The sequence below is a fragment of the Cupressus sempervirens genome, chromosome 4 (assembly GCF_028749045.1).
Source record: "Cupressus sempervirens isolate cs-2001-9-10 chromosome 4, ASM2874904v1, whole genome shotgun sequence".
Taxonomy (NCBI): domain Eukaryota; kingdom Viridiplantae; phylum Streptophyta; class Pinopsida; order Cupressales; family Cupressaceae; genus Cupressus; species Cupressus sempervirens.
In genome coordinates this window covers 584,123,593-584,140,973 of record NC_143121.1, presented here as the reverse complement: position 1 = coordinate 584,140,973, position 17,381 = coordinate 584,123,593, and the positions used below count along the sequence as shown (strand labels likewise).

The window sequence follows — 17,381 nt, the reverse complement described above, 5'->3', positions numbered from 1 at the left end:
AAACTGATCCACCACAACGGAGAGCCCTATTCAAGATCAATTGCAAGATCCAAGGTAACTTTGTAAAGTCATCATTGATCCAGGGTTTATTGATAATGTTGTGTATTCCAAAGCTGCTGCAAATAAATTGAAATTAGAAAGGACCATAATTGTACATATAAAGTGTCTTGGTTAAACAAAGGACATGTCTTGGTTAATGAGCAAACATGGGTAGAATTCAGTACAGCACGAAATAATGATAAGATACTATGTGACATCCTTCCAATGGATGTGTAATGTTCCAATCCCCACAGTTGAAGACGTGACTCCTCTGTATACCCAATTTCATCTCCGTTAGAGGGCATTATAAGGGAGAGAATGAACTAGAGGCAACGTACAACCTGGAGGGAGGAGTGTCTGGGCCGTACAATAGTAGCTGATAGGTCATACAGTAAAGGCTAAATGGGTTGTAGGGTTGAAACAAGAAGGTCATATGGTTGAGTTAGGGGGTTGTACGCTTGAGACTGAGGGTTGTACGGTTGAAACTGGAGGTCGTACGGTTGAGATTAGGAAGACTGTAAGGGGGGTTGATTGGGAGTATGCTGGTGACTAGGATGATGTCGTCTAGTGAGGAGGGAGATACCATACGGTGATGGGGATGAAGCGTACAGTGAGGGTAAAGAAGTGGTACGGTGACGAGGGTGACGCAGTACATAGTTGTTTTTTAAACTCACTTATGCTAAGTCCTCTAAATGAATTGACAACTCAAGGAAATTGTACAAAGAGACACCAAAGTATATTGAGATAATGCCAAATCCAAAGCAAAGTAATACATCGACAATATATGGTGAGGATTAAATCCCACCGAAACCGGAGAAAGCCAAGTAGGAAAGATCTTTCACTTCCAAAATGGCGAACAATACTGAACTCCAAATGGAATTTGCAGTACAAAGAAATAATCCAAATTGCATACCAACTACTACCTATATGTCACGCTTAAATACCCTTCGGAGGAACTTCCTAAGGGTTTACAAAGATAGCCGATGGCCACACCTACAAAAACAGCTAAATAAAATTGGGTCTGAGATATACTAAATCAATCGGCCCATTAACAAAGGTTTGATTAATTATTTAATTTATGACGGGAACATTACAATCCTCCCATCCCAAAATTTGTTTGTCTTCAAGCAAATGCAATGTCAAATGTTGAAGAATGTGCTCACCTTCCCAAGTCGCGTCGTCTAATGGTAAGTATTTCCAGTGTACCAAGTATTCCCTCAGGGTACGGTTCCGCAAAGTCTTCTCCCACACATCAATGATCTCAGTCAATTCTAACACAAGCTTCGCTTCTTCATTGAGCAGTGGAAGATCTGTGGTTACTGCAATATTCTATCCCACGGCTTACTTCAGGCAAGAGACATGAAATATGTTATGGATGCAACGTCCTTCTGGAAGTTCCGATTCATAGGCAACTTCACCGATGCATTGAGCTGCATGATAAGGACCATAAAAGCGTGGCTTCAATTTTTCTTTCCCTTTTGCCTTCAATGAGGACTGTCGGTATGGTTGGAGTTTGAGATAGACCAAGTCTCCCACTTCGAAACTTCTCTCGATCTGATGTGTGTCGGCGTAGATCTTTTGTTGTCTTGCCCTTTGTAAGTTCTCCTTCAAGAATCTCACGATGTCTTGCCCTTCCTGAAGCCAGTCCCTCACCCTTGGTGCGCGGTTGTCACCTAGAACCATGTCGATAAATGATAGGGGTCCATACCCGTATAGTGTTTTGAAGGGTGTCATCCCAATAGACATGTAATAAGTGGTATTGTAACAATATTTCCCCAAATGCACCCATTTGACCCATGCCCATTGTTGTGCGGAAATGTAGTTTCAGAGGTAGCCTTTAGCCACTTGTTCACAATCTTCATCTTTCCGTCTGCCTAAGGATGGTAGCTAGTACTTGGCAACAATTTTGTTTCTACCAACCAAAACAATTTTGTCCAGAAAATACTGAGAAACTGACCATCCCTGTCACTAACAATATTTCGAAGTAACCTATGCAGACGAAAAACTTCTCTAAAAAATAAGTCGGCTACCTGTGGGGCCTGGAAATCTGACGAGATGGCGAAGAAGTGTGCATACTTCGTCAATCTGTCAACCACCACAAAGATACAATCCTTCCTATTTACCTTAGGAAGTCCGGTGATGAAATCCATAGATATACTTTCCCACTTTTGTTCTGGTATACGCAAGGGTTGCAATAACCCGACAGGTAAAGTGTGTTCGGATTTGTTTTGCTAACGGACTGCACATTCCCATATGTACTGCAATAAATCTCCTTTAAGTCCATTCCATGAAATCCTCTCCTTGAGTTGTCTATAGCATTTGAGAAAACCCGTATATCTGGCCAGAGGTGAGGCATATATTTCCTTCAGGAATTTCTGCTTCAATTTGGATTCTGGCACCAAGTATATCCGATCCTTATATTAAATGATGTCATACACCACCTTGTATTGGTCATCCTAAGTTTCACCATCCATTAGCTTACATGCAAATGTGTTTTCAGAATATTCCACCAACAAGTGTGCTTTCCAGATAGTTGAAATCTGAGATAGTAAACAGATGGCAGGTTTTCTTAACAGGGCATTGGCAACCACATTGTTCTTTCCCTTCACATATTCAATGTTGAAATCAAAAGCCTGAATCAATCTTACCCATTTTTGTTGCCTCTCGTTCATATCCTATTGCTCCAAAAAATATCTCAAGCTATTATGATCGGTACGAACGACAAACTTGGCACCCACCAGATACTATCAAAACTTGGTCAGTGCATGCATCATGGCCAACATCTCTTTGTCATAAATGGAATATAAATGCTCCGCTTGTGTAAGCTTCCGACTCTCATAGGTTATAGGGTGTTTGTCTTGCATTCATACCACACCAGTGCCCTCTCCGGATGCGTCACACTCTAGAATGAATGGTTAAGTGAAGTCAAGTAAGGTGAGAACCGGGCAAGTACTCATTGCTTCTTTTAACTTATCAAAAGTTCATAGCACATTTTCAATCCATTGGAAGGCGCCTGTCTTCGACAAATCTGTTAATGGTGCGCTAAGCTGAGAGAACCCTTTTACAAACTTCCAATTATAATTGCACAATCCAAAGGACCCTCGGAACTAAGAGAGCAATTTTGGTGGGGCCTAATCAGGGATAGCTTGAATCTTTTCCTAGTGAACCTACACTCCATATTTATTGACAACGTGCCCTAGGTACAATATTTCTGTCATCCCGAATTCACACTTTGATTGCTTGGCATGCAAGGACTGAGCCTTCATGATCCCTAGGACTTCATCCAAATGCCTTAGGTGTTCTTCCCAAGTTTTGTTGTAAATAAGAATATCATCAAAGAATACTAGCAAGTACTTACACAATTGTTTGTTGAAGATGTGATTCTTGCAAGATTGGAGAGTAGCTGGTGCATTTGTTAATCCGAATGGCATGACCAGGAACTCATAATGCTCGTAGTAATAACGAAAAGTTGTCTTCTCCACGTTTTTTTCTCTCATGTGGATCTGATGGTATCCGAAACGAAGATCTATCTTAGAAAAATAAACATCACCATGCAGCTCATCCAACAATTCGTCGATCCTTGGAATAGGGTACCTCTTTTTTATTGTCTTCTTATTCAATGCACGATAGTCCACACACATGCACATCATCCCATCCTTTTTAACCAACACTACTGATGATGCAAAAGGGCTAGAACTAGGACGGATCCATCCTTTCTCAAGTAGTTCTTGAAGCGTCTTCTCAATCTCATATTTGAATTTTTTTGGATGGCGGTATGGCGTGGTGATAATTGGTTTGGCGTCAACTTCCAACTCGATGGTATGCTCAAACCCACGATGGGGATGTATGCCAAGAGGAATGTCTAAAAATACTTTTTCATGGGTACTCAAGATATTCTGAAGATCATCATCTCAGTGACGTGTCTATTGTCCTTTTATTCATTCTACCTAACCGAAACAATATGCAGCCCATGCAATGTCATCATGTCAAAAATTGGCCTCCATTAATTGTGCCAAATCTTCCTTCAGTCCTTCATTGGCCATCCCATGGAGAACAACCTTCTTCCCATCGATGACAAAAGTGAAGTCTATCTGCTTGAAACTCTATGTGTATTCAAGTATCTCCATCCACTGTATGCCCATAATAACCTCCATATCATCTAGGTCCATTATAAAGAAATTCTCTATCACAATGTGATTAGCCATGGTGATACTCAATTGGGGAACAAGGTGTGAGCAGGGTAAAAGTGTTCCTCCAGTGACCTTGACCTAGAATCCTGCGTGCGTCTCTGTAGGTAGACCTCTTCTTTTCACCAACAAGTTTATGAAGTTTAGAGTGGCTCCGCTATCAAGCGTCACAATGACCCTCTGTCCTTAAAGGGTTCCCCTTACTCATAATACCATACATCTCGGGCTCCCAACCAAGGTGATGGTTCCTCCATATCATACCAATGCAGTGATTCTTTTCGTATGGTTCAAATTAACCATTTTGGAGTCCTCATGGAGGTGACCGTCCTCTATGGATAGATTCTCCTGATCATCCTCATCATCAGACACGACTTCGATGTATTGTATTTTCCCTTTACCAAGGCATCTATACCCCAAGTTCCCACGACTACTTACAATTGAAACATAATTTCTTCCTTCAAAGCTCTTGTCTGGTAGCTTTGTCCAATGAAGGCTTCTTTGGCAAGGAATTGTTATCTTTGTCCCTTGGAAATACTGGCAGTTTGGAGCGGGAGTAACCTCAAGAGGATGATGTCAATGATGATGTCATGCTTCACACTTTTTTAACAGCCTTCAAAAGGGTGGCAAGATTGAAACCTTTTACCCAACTCCTCGGTGGTTCTGTCAGTCCATCCAGAAAGAGCACTATCCATCTCCTTCTAGAAATGTCTGTAACCAAAACAGAGAATTTTTGAAATTCTATCATGTACTGGTCGACCAATCTCATTTGCCTCAATTGTGCCAACTCTTTGAAATTAAGTTCCAGATCTTTACCATCAAATCAGTCTATCAGTCTTTTAGTGAATTTTGCATAAGTATTAACTTTGTCATGTCCCAACGTAATAATGACTTGATACCACCATTCATGCGCCACTCCCTCCAAGTCGAGTGCTACAAATTTAATTGCCTCGTCTTCTTGCATTGGATTAAGCTAGAAGTATCGACCTTCATTACCCATGTAATGTTCCTAACTTCTGTGTGGTATTCAACTGCCTGCAAACTAATAGGATTGTACGGTATACCATGCAAGTGTAACTTGAGCTGTGGGCCATACGGTATGTGAGAGGGAAGGACGCCGTACTGTTACTTAGTATTGTGACAGACGAAGTGGATTAGAAGAGGGTTGTACAATGGAATGGGACAGAGTGAGGAGACTATGGTGTCGTACGGGGATCAACTAATGGTCGTACAGTGTCTGCACGGTGGGGCAATGTGACGTACAGTGGGGAATGGAAAAGATGTACTATGTTGTGGAGGTTTATACCATGAAGGTCATACAGTCAAGAAACCATGCCATAGGTGGGCCATACGGTGTGAAGTGGAGGCCAAGTTGATGGTCGTACAGGATATCCTAGGGGCCGTACGACGGGGATAATGCAAGCCGTACACTTAGAAATTACAGGTCATACGAAGGGTGAGGGGAAGGTTGGTAAGCATGAAGATGCCAGAGGTGTGAAGAGGTGGAGGTACAGATGGATACAGGAGGTTGTACGAACGGAGAGAGGTACGAAGATGCCAGAGAGGGGCGAATCGAACACAAAACCAACGCACAGATACTGCCAGCTTGAAGCAACCAACACACAGAGAAAATATATATATATATATATATATCAAATAATAAATAGCTTGCAACAAGAATGAAACTCCAACTTACCAAATCAGAGAGAAGTGTTACAAGTGACGAAATAGGGTGAGGGTTGAATCTCACAGAAACTGGAAACAAGCCAAATAGGAAAGATCTTTCACTTCCGAAATAGCGAACAATCGAGAACTCCAACAGGAATTCGCAATATAAAGAAATAATCCAAACTTGCATAACTAAAGACTACATACAAGTCGTGCTTAAATAATCGTCAGGAAACTTTTCAAGGGCTGTACAAAGATAGCTGATTATGACACAAACTACAAAAACAAAAATAAAAATGGGTCCAAGATAAATTAAATCAATCAGCCCATTAATAATAGTTTGATACATAATTTATTTTATAACGGGAACATTACAGTCCTCCCGTCCCAAATTTTGCTTGTCGTCAAGCAATGCAATGTCGGGTGTTGGAGAATGTGCTCGCCTTCCCACGTCACGTCGTCCAATGGCAAGTGTTTCCAACGCACCAAGTATTCCTTCACTGTGTTGTTTTGCAAAGTCTTCTCACGTACTTCGATGATCTCGGTTGGTTCCAATATCAGCTTTCCCTCTTCATTGAGTGGTGGAAGCTCTGTGGCTACTGTGACGTTCTGCCCTATAGCCTTTTTCAGGCATGAAACATGAAAAAGGTTATGTGTATGGCTTCCCTCTGAAAGTTCAAGCTCATACGTGACTTCACCAACATGACAAACTACAAGATAGGGGCCATAAAATTGTGGCTTTAATTTTTCTTTTCTCTTTTCTTTCAATGAAGATTGTCGATGTGGCTAAAGCCGGAGATAGACCAAGTCCCCTACTTCGAAACTCCTCTCCATTATGCATCTGTCGACGTACATCTTCTGTTGATTTTGTGCCCGCTGTAAGTTTTCCTTCAAGCATCTTAGTATATCCTATCCCTCCTGAAGTTAGTCCCTCGCCCTTGGTGCGTGACTATCACCCAGAACTGTGTCGATGAAGGAAAGGGCTTCGTACCTGTACAGAGCTTTGAATAGTGCCATTCCGATGGACATGTGGTACACGGTATTGTAGCAATATTCCCCTAGATGTATCCATTTCACCCATGCCCGTTGTTGTGCCGAAACGTAGTTCCGAAGGTAACCTTCAAGCCACTTTTTCACAATCTCCATTTGTTTGTCTATCTGTGGGTGGTAACTAGTACTTGGTGACAATTTTGTCCCTGCCATCCAAAACAGTTCTATCCAGAAGATACTGATGAATCACCCATCCCGATCACTGACAATGTTTTGGGGTAACCCGTGCAGCCAAAAGACTTCTCTAAAAAACAGATCGACAACTTGTGTGACCTAAAAATCTGAGGGGATGGTGAAGAAGTATGCGTGCTTTGTCAATATGTCAACCACCACGAAAATACAATCCTTTCCATTCACCTTGGGAAGCCTTGTGATGATATCCATTGCGATACTTTCCCACTTATGTTCTGGAATCGACAAAGGTTGCAGTAACCCGGCAGGTATAGTATGTTCGGATTTGTTCTACAGGCAGACCGCACACTGTCTTACATACTACAACACATCCCCTTTGAGTCCTTTCTAAGAAAACCTCTCCCAGAGACTTCTGTAAGTTTTGAAAAAACCCGAGTATCCTGCCAAAGGTGAGTCATGTACCTCCTTCAAGATTTTCTACTTCAATTTGGATTTCGGCACTAAAAATATCCAATTCTTATGGTAGATGATGTCATCCACCACTTTGTACTGATCATCATGGGTGTTACCATCCATTAGCTCACAAGCAAATGTGTTTTAGGAATATTCTACCAACAAATGTGCCTTCCAGTCAGCTGAAATCTGGTTTAGTGAGCAGATGGCGAGTTTCCTGGGCAAGGCATCTGCAACCACATTGTTCTTTCCTTTCACATATTCAATGTCAAAATCAAAAGCCTAAACCTTTCTTACCCATTTTTGTTGCCTCTCGTTCAAGTCTCGTTGCTCTAGGAAATATCTCAAACTGTTGTGATCTGTACGGACGACAAACTTGGCACCCACCAGATATTAGCAAAACTTGGTTAGTGCACGTATGATAGCCAACATTTCTTTGTCATAGATAGAATATAAGCATTCCGTATGTGTAAGCTTCATGCTCTCATAAGCTATGGGGTGTCTATCCTGCATTAGTACTGTGCCAATACCTTCACCGGATGTGTCGCACTCCAAAATAAATGGTTGCTTGAAATCAGGTAATGCAAGTATGGGACAAGTGCTCATTGCTTCTTTCAGTTTATCAAAAGTGAATTGTGTCTTTTTCGTTCCACTAGAAAGATCCCTTCCTTGTAAGGTCCGTTAAGGGTGCGCTAAGCTAAGAGAATCCTTTCACGAACCTCCGATAATAACTATACAGTCCAAAAAACCCTCGCAAATCTATGAGCGATTTTGGGGGAGGCCAATCAAGGATAGCCTAAATCTTCTCCTGATGAACTTGAACTCCATATTTACTAACAACATGCCCCAAGTACAATATTTCTGTCATGCCGAATTCACACTTGGATTGCTTAGCGAACAAAGACTGCTCCTCCATGATCCTTAGGATTTCATCCAGATGCTTCAAGTGCTCCTCCCATGTCCTGCTACAAATAAAATCATCAAAAAATACCAATAAGTTCTTATGCAATTGTTTGTTGAAAATGCAATTCATGCATGATTAGAATGTAGCAGGTGCATTTGTTAATCCGAACGGCATGACCAGAAATTCATAATGCCCATAGTGACAGCGTAAGGTCGTCTTTTCTATGTCTTCCTCCCTCATGCGGATCTGATGGTATCCAGAACAGAGATCTATTTTAAAAAAATAGACTATGCCATGTAATTCATCCAGCAACTCATCTATCCTTGGAATGGGATATCTATTCTTTATTGTTTTTTTGTTCAACGCACGATAGTCCACACACATGCGCATCGTCCCGTCCTTCTTTTTGACCAAAACTACTAATGATGCGAAGGGGCTAGAACTGGGATGGATCCATCCTTTCTCCAACAGTTCCTAAATGGTCTTTTCAATCTCATCTTTGAATTTCTTGGGATGACGGCAGGGTGTGGTTATGATCGGCTTGGCCCCAACATCCAACTCAATAGCATGTTCAAACCCTCGATGGGGCGATATACCCGGAGGAATGTCAATGAAAACTTTATCATGTTTACTCAAAATACCCTAGAGATCATCATCCTGGAGAGGTGTCTGTTGCCCCTTTATAGGTTCTGCTGATATAAAACAATGTGTAGCCCACGCAACGTCATCACGCCGAAAAATTGCCTCCATCCGATGTGCAGAAACTTCCTTCGAACCTTCATTTGCCATTCCGCAAAGAAGAACCTTCTTTCCATTGACAACAAAAGTGAAGTCCATCCGTTTGAAACTCTGAGTGTATTCATCAAGTATCTCCATCCACTATATGCCTAGAATAACCTCCATGTCATCAAGGCCCACTATGAAGAAATCCTCAGTCACCGTGTGATTCGCTATTGTGATACTTAGCTGAGGAACAAGGTGTGTGCAGGGCAAAAGAGTCCCTCTAGCAACCTTAACCTGAAATCCTGCGTGTGTCTCTGCAGGTAGACCTCTTCACTTCACTAGAGATGAGTTTATGAAATTTAGAGTGGCTCCGCTATCCAGCATCACCGTAACCCTTTGTCCTTGAAGGCTACCCCATACACAAAAAGCTATGCACCTAGGGCTACCAACTAGGGCAATAGTTCCTCTGCATCATACCAAAACTGCAATTCTTTCCATACGGTTCAAACTAACCATGTTGGTGTCGTCGTGATGTTGGTTGTCTTCGGCGAGTGCTTCTTCCTATTCATCCTCATCATCAAACACGACCTCGATGTAGTGTATTTTTCCTTTTCTGAGGCATCTGTGACTAGGTTCCCACAGTCCCTTGCAGTTGAAACATAATTTCTTCCTTCGGAATTCCTGTCTGGTAGCTTCATCCAATAACAGCTTCTTGGGCAGAGGTTTATTATCTTTGACCCTCGGAAACGCCAACAATTTGGGGTGTGAGTAACTTTGAGAGGATGACATCGACGATGATGCCATACTCTATGCCTTCTTAATAGCTTCCGATAGGGTGGCAAGATTGAACCCTTTTACCCAACCTTTTAGTGGTTCTATCAATCCGTCCATGAAGAGCACTATCCCTCTTCTTTCAGAAATGTCTATGACCAAAACAGAGAGTTTCTGAAGTTTTCGCAATGTACTAGTAGACCAATCCAGTTTGTCTCAGTTGTGCCAAATCTTTGAAATTGAGTTTCGAATCTTTGCCATCAAATCACTCTATCAATCTCTCAATGAATTTCGTGTAAGTATTTATTTGATCATGCCCCAGTGTAATGGTGTCGTGATGCCACCATTCATTCGCAACTCCCTCCAAATGCAGCGCCGCAAATTTGATTGCTTCTTCTTCTAGCATAGAATTCAGCTAGAAGTAAGTATCAGCCTTCATTACCCACGCTTGTGCAGATACGGATCCGAATCTGTCAAATGGGGACAAATTTACTTTACTCAAATTTCTCCTGAGATCATTGTTAAAATATCCTCTGTTTCTGCCTCCCGAATATCTCATTCTCAAATCCACATAGTCTTTGAAGGTTATATCTTCCTCAAAATTCGCATTCTTCCAATCTTCTCTCAGTTGTTCTTGCATCTCTTCAAAGGTTGGTTGTTTCCCTCCGTGTGGTGTCTCCATCCGTGGAGGAAAAGATGGTATGGAAGGTTGAGAGCGTGCTGGGCTTGATTTACCCGACACCGAGCCCACGTTGTGACCATTTTGTTCTCCGGATATTTTATTGTCTGCCAACTTTTTGAGAGTTTCTTCCATGAGTCACTAAGTATCAGTGATCTTTGCCTGATTCCTAGCAAGTTCTCTCAATAGTGCCACTAGTTTGGTAGTTGTCGGTTCCAGTTCCGGTTCGGCAGCCATGCTATCAACGGAATGTGTCCTCTTCCAGCTATAAACTCTCATTCATTGTCCACAAGCTGGCAAGATCGAAGCGCTATGATACCACTTTAATGTTTATAACCTCTTTGTGGTACTCGATGACCTGCAAACTAATAGGATTGTATAATATACCATGCAAGTGTAGCTTGAGCTATGGGCCATACGGTATGTGAGAGGGAAGGAAGCCGTACTGCTACATAGTACTATGACAAACAAACTGGATTAGAAGAGTGTCGTACGGTGGAATGGGAGAGTGAGGAGACTATGGTGGCGTACGGGGATCAGCTAATGGTCGTACGATGGGGCAATGTGATGTACGGTGGGAAATGGAAAAGATGTACAATGTTGTGGAGGTTTATACCATGAAGGCCGTACGGTCAAGAAACCATGCCACAAGTGGGCCATAGGGTGTGAAGTGGAGGCCAAGTTGACGGCTGTATGAGATATCCTAGGGGTCATATGGTGGGGATAATGCAAGCCGTACACTTAAAACTTGCAGGCCTTATGAAGGGTGAGGGGAAGGTTGGTAAGTATGAAGTAAGATGCTAGAGGTGTGAAAGGGTGGAGGTACAGATGGAGACAGGAGGTTGTACAAATGATGGAGAGAGGTACGAAGATGCCAAAGAGGGGCAAATCCAACACAAAAACAGCACATAGATACTACCAGCTTGAAGTAACCAACACACAGAGAAAATATATATATATATATATATATATATATATATATATATATAAGATAATAAATAGCTTGCAACAAGAATGAAGCTCCAACTTGCTAGATCCGAGCAAAGTGCTATAGGTGACGGAATAGGGTGAGGATCGAATCCCACCAAAACGAAAAACAAGCAAAATAGGGAAGATCTTTCACTTCGAAAATGGCGAACAATCTCGAACTCCAACAGGAATTCGCAATATAAAGAAATAATCCAAAATTGCATACCTAGAGACTACCTACAAGCCGTGCTTAAATACCCGTCGAGAAACTTTCTAGGAGTGTACAAAGATAGCCGACAATGACATAAACTACGAAAAATAGAAATAAAAATGGGTCCGATATAAATTAAATGAATCGGCCCATTAACAATAGTTTGATACATAATTTATTTTATAACGAGAACATTACAACCCATGCATGGGCAGATATGGATCCGGAACTATCAAATGGTGACAAATTCACTTTACTCAATTTTCTTCTGAGATCGTCATTAAAAAATCCTGATGTAGGAGCATCCAGAGGTATAAGGGCAATCCTGTGTCACCCAAAAAAAAATGTACTTAGACTTAGTTTCTGTTTCATGTGCTTTCATTTTTGGACACCCATTTGGGTCAAATAAAGGTTCCAACTCTCACAGTTCCACTATCAGTGTACTAGAAAATCCCGAAAAAATAGGAGCATGTAATTGGACCATCATTTTGGTAAACTAGAAGGTGTGAATTGGCAAAATGAATGTAATTGTGATTTAGAGCATTCAAGAAAAAGAATCGGGTCAAAAGGCCCCACGGTTTGAAAGTTATTGCAGTTTTCCGAGTTTTGGAGACCTCCTAAGAATGCTTCAAAGTCAGGTTAGGGGCATTAAATGACCTCGAAAAGGGCCGAAAAATGGGGGACGAGCTAAGCTCGTCCATAGGGCTATAGAGCGCTTCGAGAGCTTTCCGAAAATGTAAACGGTTCATCAATCGAAGCTACGGTTCAAAAGTTATGCCTCCCGGAAGTTTGGTTACCGTTTCTGGATTCTTCTAGATTTGCGTCGACTTCTAACGCAACTTCTGGAACCTTCTATTTGGTCGGTGGATGCCTACTAGCACTTTCTAGAATGTACTCCTAGTCCTTAACCTTCCAAGGTCTATTCAAGGAGATTTCTGGCATTGTAAAAGGCAGTTCGGAGTGGAATATGAGAGGAGGTACTGATAGGAGAAATTATCTCCACATTTATGCTATTGTAAGCCCTTAGGGCATGTTTTGAAGTTTATTTTCTCTGTACTGAATGTACTAGCTTATTTTTCAGTTAATACAATTTCCCCTTTTCTGTTGTGTCCATTCTGTTCTTGGATTGTGTCCCCATCAAGTGGTATCAGAGCTGGTTTTCTTGAGTGTGTAGACAGAGCGCCGACTGTGAGGCAGTTTGCACCAGGACTGTGTGGTTGTGGGTTTGAGTTAAGAAGATGCCTCCACGAAGAGAGCGTGGCGGAAGGGCCAGAGCTATTAATCCTGAGGAGGTTAGAGCCCTCCAAAGGCAGGTACAAGCATTGCAGGAGGAGCTACGTAGAGGAACAATTGTGGCCGCAGGTGATGAAAGTGAAGATGACAACGAAGAAGATGAAATTGGACTAGAAGGGGAATTTGACGGGGAAGTTCTGAATCATGCAGAGGAAAGGCTTTTTAGGGCCATTACTAAGTTTGGGAAAAGACCCACAATTGAAGTGGGTGTATTTTCAAGAAATCTGAAACCAGATGAGTTGATCGATTGGATCAATGAATGGAAGAATACTTTGAGTATGAGGATATCAGGGACCCAGATAGGGTTAAGTTTGCAAAGGCCAAACTGAAAGGCCATGCCAAAATCTGGTGGCAAGAGGTCCAATTGGAAAGAAACAGAAGAGGAAAGGAGAAGATCACAAGATGGGATCGCATGGTGGACAAATTGAAGAAGCAGTTCATTCCTGTGGACTACGAGCTTGACTTGTTTAAGAAGATGCATGGGTTAAAGCAAGCAGGAAGATCAGTCCAAGAATATACAAAGGAATTTTATCGACTCTTGATTAGAGCGAGGCATGCAGAAGCAAATAAGGAGAAGGTTGCTCGTTATATCAGTGGGTTGCGACCTAGCATCCAGGAGAAATTAAGTCTGGTAAGAATGACCAGTATTGAAGAGGCATACCAGTTTGCCCTACGAGTTGAAGAGAAGCTGAATAAAAGGTTTGAAGGAAAACAAAGAGGGCGCGGTCAAGGAGGAAGGGGAAGCGGTAGATCATCTGGAGGCCGCAATGAAACCCAAAAGAAAAATGAAGATGTGGGTACTAGCAGGAACCAGAGGAATGAGGGTTTCAACCGCTCCCATGATCAAGACTTTGGAAATCAGAGAGGAAGAGGTAGAGGACGTGGACAAGGAAGAGGCGGCTTCTGTGGTACCTGTTTCCATTGCAATGAAGAAGGTCATCGTGCCTTTGAATGCCCTCAACGACAAGGAAGGACAGATAGGAGAGCTGAGGGCCAAGCTAGGGTTGCTCATGTGGATGAGGATGCACAATCATCAGACTCAGAGGATGCAGAAAGAGGAGAGACCTTGGTAAATGAAAGAGTCCTACTAAGTGGTGAGATTGAACCAGGACAACGGAGGAGTTTGTTCCGTACCAGATGCAAGTGTGAGGATAAATGTTGTGACATGATCATTGATGGTGGTAGCACTGATAACTTGGTATCAGAAGAGATGGTCTCTAAGCTGAAGCTCAAGAGGGAGAAACATCCCCAGCCCTATCGGATTACTTGAGTAAAAGATGAGCATAAGGTCCTGGTAAGTGAACAATGTTTAGTGAAATTCAAAATTGGGAGTTACCATGATGAAGTTCTCTCTGATGTTATTTATTTGGATGTTTTCCATCTATTGTTGGGTAGACCATGGCAGTTTGATAGACATGCAGTACATGATGGGCATGCAAACACATACTCTCTGACAAAGGATGGAGTTCGCCACAAATTGAAGCCCATGAAAAAGGAAGGTGAAAAGGTATGTAGTAGTGCTAGAATTTGTCTTGTTGATGAAAGGAAGTTTTTAGATGGCGTGAAACATCAGCATATGTGCTATGCTTTGATTCCTAGGAAAGATAAAGAAGGTAGTAGTGAAATACCACTTGAAGTTTTAGATTTACTACGAGAATTTGGAGATATTATCTCTGATAATGTTCCAGATGGATTGCCACCAGTAAGGCAAATCAGTCATCAAATAGATCTGATTCCAGGAGCTAGTTTGCCTAACAAGGCTGCTCACAGGATGACTCCTACTGAAACAGAGGAGCTAAATAGACAGGTTCAGGAGCTGTTGAGTAAGGGCTTGATTCGAGAGAGCCTGAGTCCATGTGCAGTACCTGCAGTACTCGCACCAAAGAAGGATGGAGAGTGGAGGATGTGTACAGATTCTCGAGCTATAAATAGGATAACTATCAAGTACCGGTTTCCTTTGCCAAGGATGGATGATCTTATGGATTGCTTGAGTGGAGCTCAGTACTTCACAAAGATAGATCTCAAGAGTGGCTATCATCAGATACGGATTCGAGAAGGAGATGAGTGGAAAATAGCCTTCAAGACCAAGGAGGGTCTTTATGAGTGGTTAGTCATGCCCTTTGGATTGACGAACGCCCCAAGCACCTTCATGCGGCTCATGAATGAGGTACTTAAGAAGTTCTTGGGAAAATTTGTTATTGTTTATTTGGATGATATTTTAATTTTCAGCAAGACTTTGAAAGAACATTTACTGCATATTCGTAGTGTCCTTGAAAGGCTAAGGGAAGAGAAACTGTTAATTAATCTGAAGAAGTGTATCTTTGCAAAAAGGGAGTTAGTCTATTTGGGGCTTGTTATATCACTCGAAGGTCTCAAAATGGATCCAGAGAAGGTAAAAGTCATCTTGGAATGGCCTACTCCAAGGTCTGCTACTGAGGTAAGATCATTTCATGGTCTAGTTAGTTTTTACAAGAAGTTTATTAAGAATTTCAGTGGCATATGTGCACCCCTAACAGATACAATAAGAGGGGATAGAAAAGAGTTCAAATGAACTGCAGCAGCTGAGAGAAGTTTTGAATTGCTGAAGAAGAAGGTGACAGAACAGCCTGTGTTGGCACTTCCAGATTTTAGAAAGGTTTTCCAGGTGGATTGTGATGCCAGTGGCAGCGCTATTGGGGCTGTATTAAGCCAAGAAGGTAAGCCTATTGCATATTTTAGTGAAAAATTGAATGATGCAAAGAAGAAGTATTATGTTTATGATCAAGAGTTCTATGCAATAGTTTAGGCCTTAAAGAAATGGAGGCATTATTTATTGCCAAAAGAATTTGTTTTGTATACTAATCATCAGGCATTACAGTACCTAAATAGCCAGAGTAAATTGAATCAGAGGCATATGAAGTGGGTAGAATTCTTGCAGAGTTATACATTTGTGTTGAAGCATAGAAGTGGAAAATCTAACATGGTTGCAGATGCACTAAGCAGGAGACAGTTGTTGCTTACAGTAATGCAGGTTGAAGTAGTTGGGTTTGATGAACTCAAGAAATTGTACCCCGAGGATCCTGATTTTGCTGAAGCATGGAAAGCTTGTAAAGAACCTGTTGCTGTAGATAGAACCAAGTGGTTAGACTATTTGATTCAAGATGGCATGTTGTTCAAGGGTAGTCAATTGTGCATTCCAAGGAGTTCCTTGAGGGAAAATCTGATTAAGGAGAAACACAGTGGAGGGATGGCAGGACATTTTGGTCGAGATAAGACCATTGCCATTCTTAGAGAACATTATTTTGGCCTCAAATTTCACAGGATGTGAAGAAGTTTGTACAGAGTTGCCAAGTTTGTCAAGTTGCCAAGGGGTTTAGTCACAATACTGACCTATATCAGCCATTGCTTGTTCCATCAAGGCCATGGGAGGACATAAGTATGGATTTTGTTCTTAGATTGCCAAGGACACAAAGGGGTAATGACTCAGTATTCGTGGTGGTTAATAGGTTCTCCAAAATGGCACATTTCATTCCATGCCACAAAACTCATGATGTTGTCCATATTGCAAACTTGTTTTTCAAAGAGGTGGTAAGACTACATGGACTTCCAAGGAGTATAGTTTCTGACAGAGATACTAAATTTGTGGGGTATTTCTGGAGGACATTATGGAAAAAGTTAAGAACCGACTTGAAATTTAGTTCCACGCATCACCCACAAACTGATGGCCAGACAGAAGTGGTAAACAGAAGTCTGGGCAATTTGCTGAGATGTTTAGTTGAGGATAAGCCCAAGGGATGGGATTTGATTCTACCACAAGCAGAGTTTGCTTACAATAACTCTATAAATAGGAGTACTGGAAAATCACCATTCCAAATTGTATATGGGAATAGCCCAAGGACTGCACCAGAATTGAGAAAGATAGAACAAGGGGAGAGGACAAGTGCTGAAGCTGAGGAATTTGCTGAACATATCAAGCGTCTACATGAGGAGGTTCAAGCACACATTACCAAGATGAAACAAGAGTATAAAGCTAGGGCTAATCAAAGGAGAAGACATAAGGAATTCCAAGTAGGGGATCTAGTCATGGTGCACTTACGAAAAGAAAGATTTCCATCCGGTACTTACAACAAGCTGAAAATGAAGAAATTTGGCCCCTACAAAATTTTGAAGAAACATGACTCAGGAAATGCATATGAGGTGGAGCTGCCAGATGGTATTCACATTTCTCCCATTTTCAACATTGCAGATTTAACAGAGTATCATGATGATGGTGCAGATGAGGAGCTGGTGTTAGAGCCATGTCCAATTCCTGCTTCTAAGAAGGAG

The 17,381-nt window shown here is 41.8% G+C and overlaps 1 protein-coding gene across 2 annotated transcripts in view; it reads right to left on the bottom strand.

Moving 5' to 3' along the window:
* LOC149562552 (tRNA (5-methylaminomethyl-2-thiouridylate)-methyltransferase) overlaps window positions 1-17,381 on the bottom strand; it is a 212,782-nt gene that overhangs the window by 121,091 nt on the left and 74,310 nt on the right. The window lies entirely within an intron of this gene.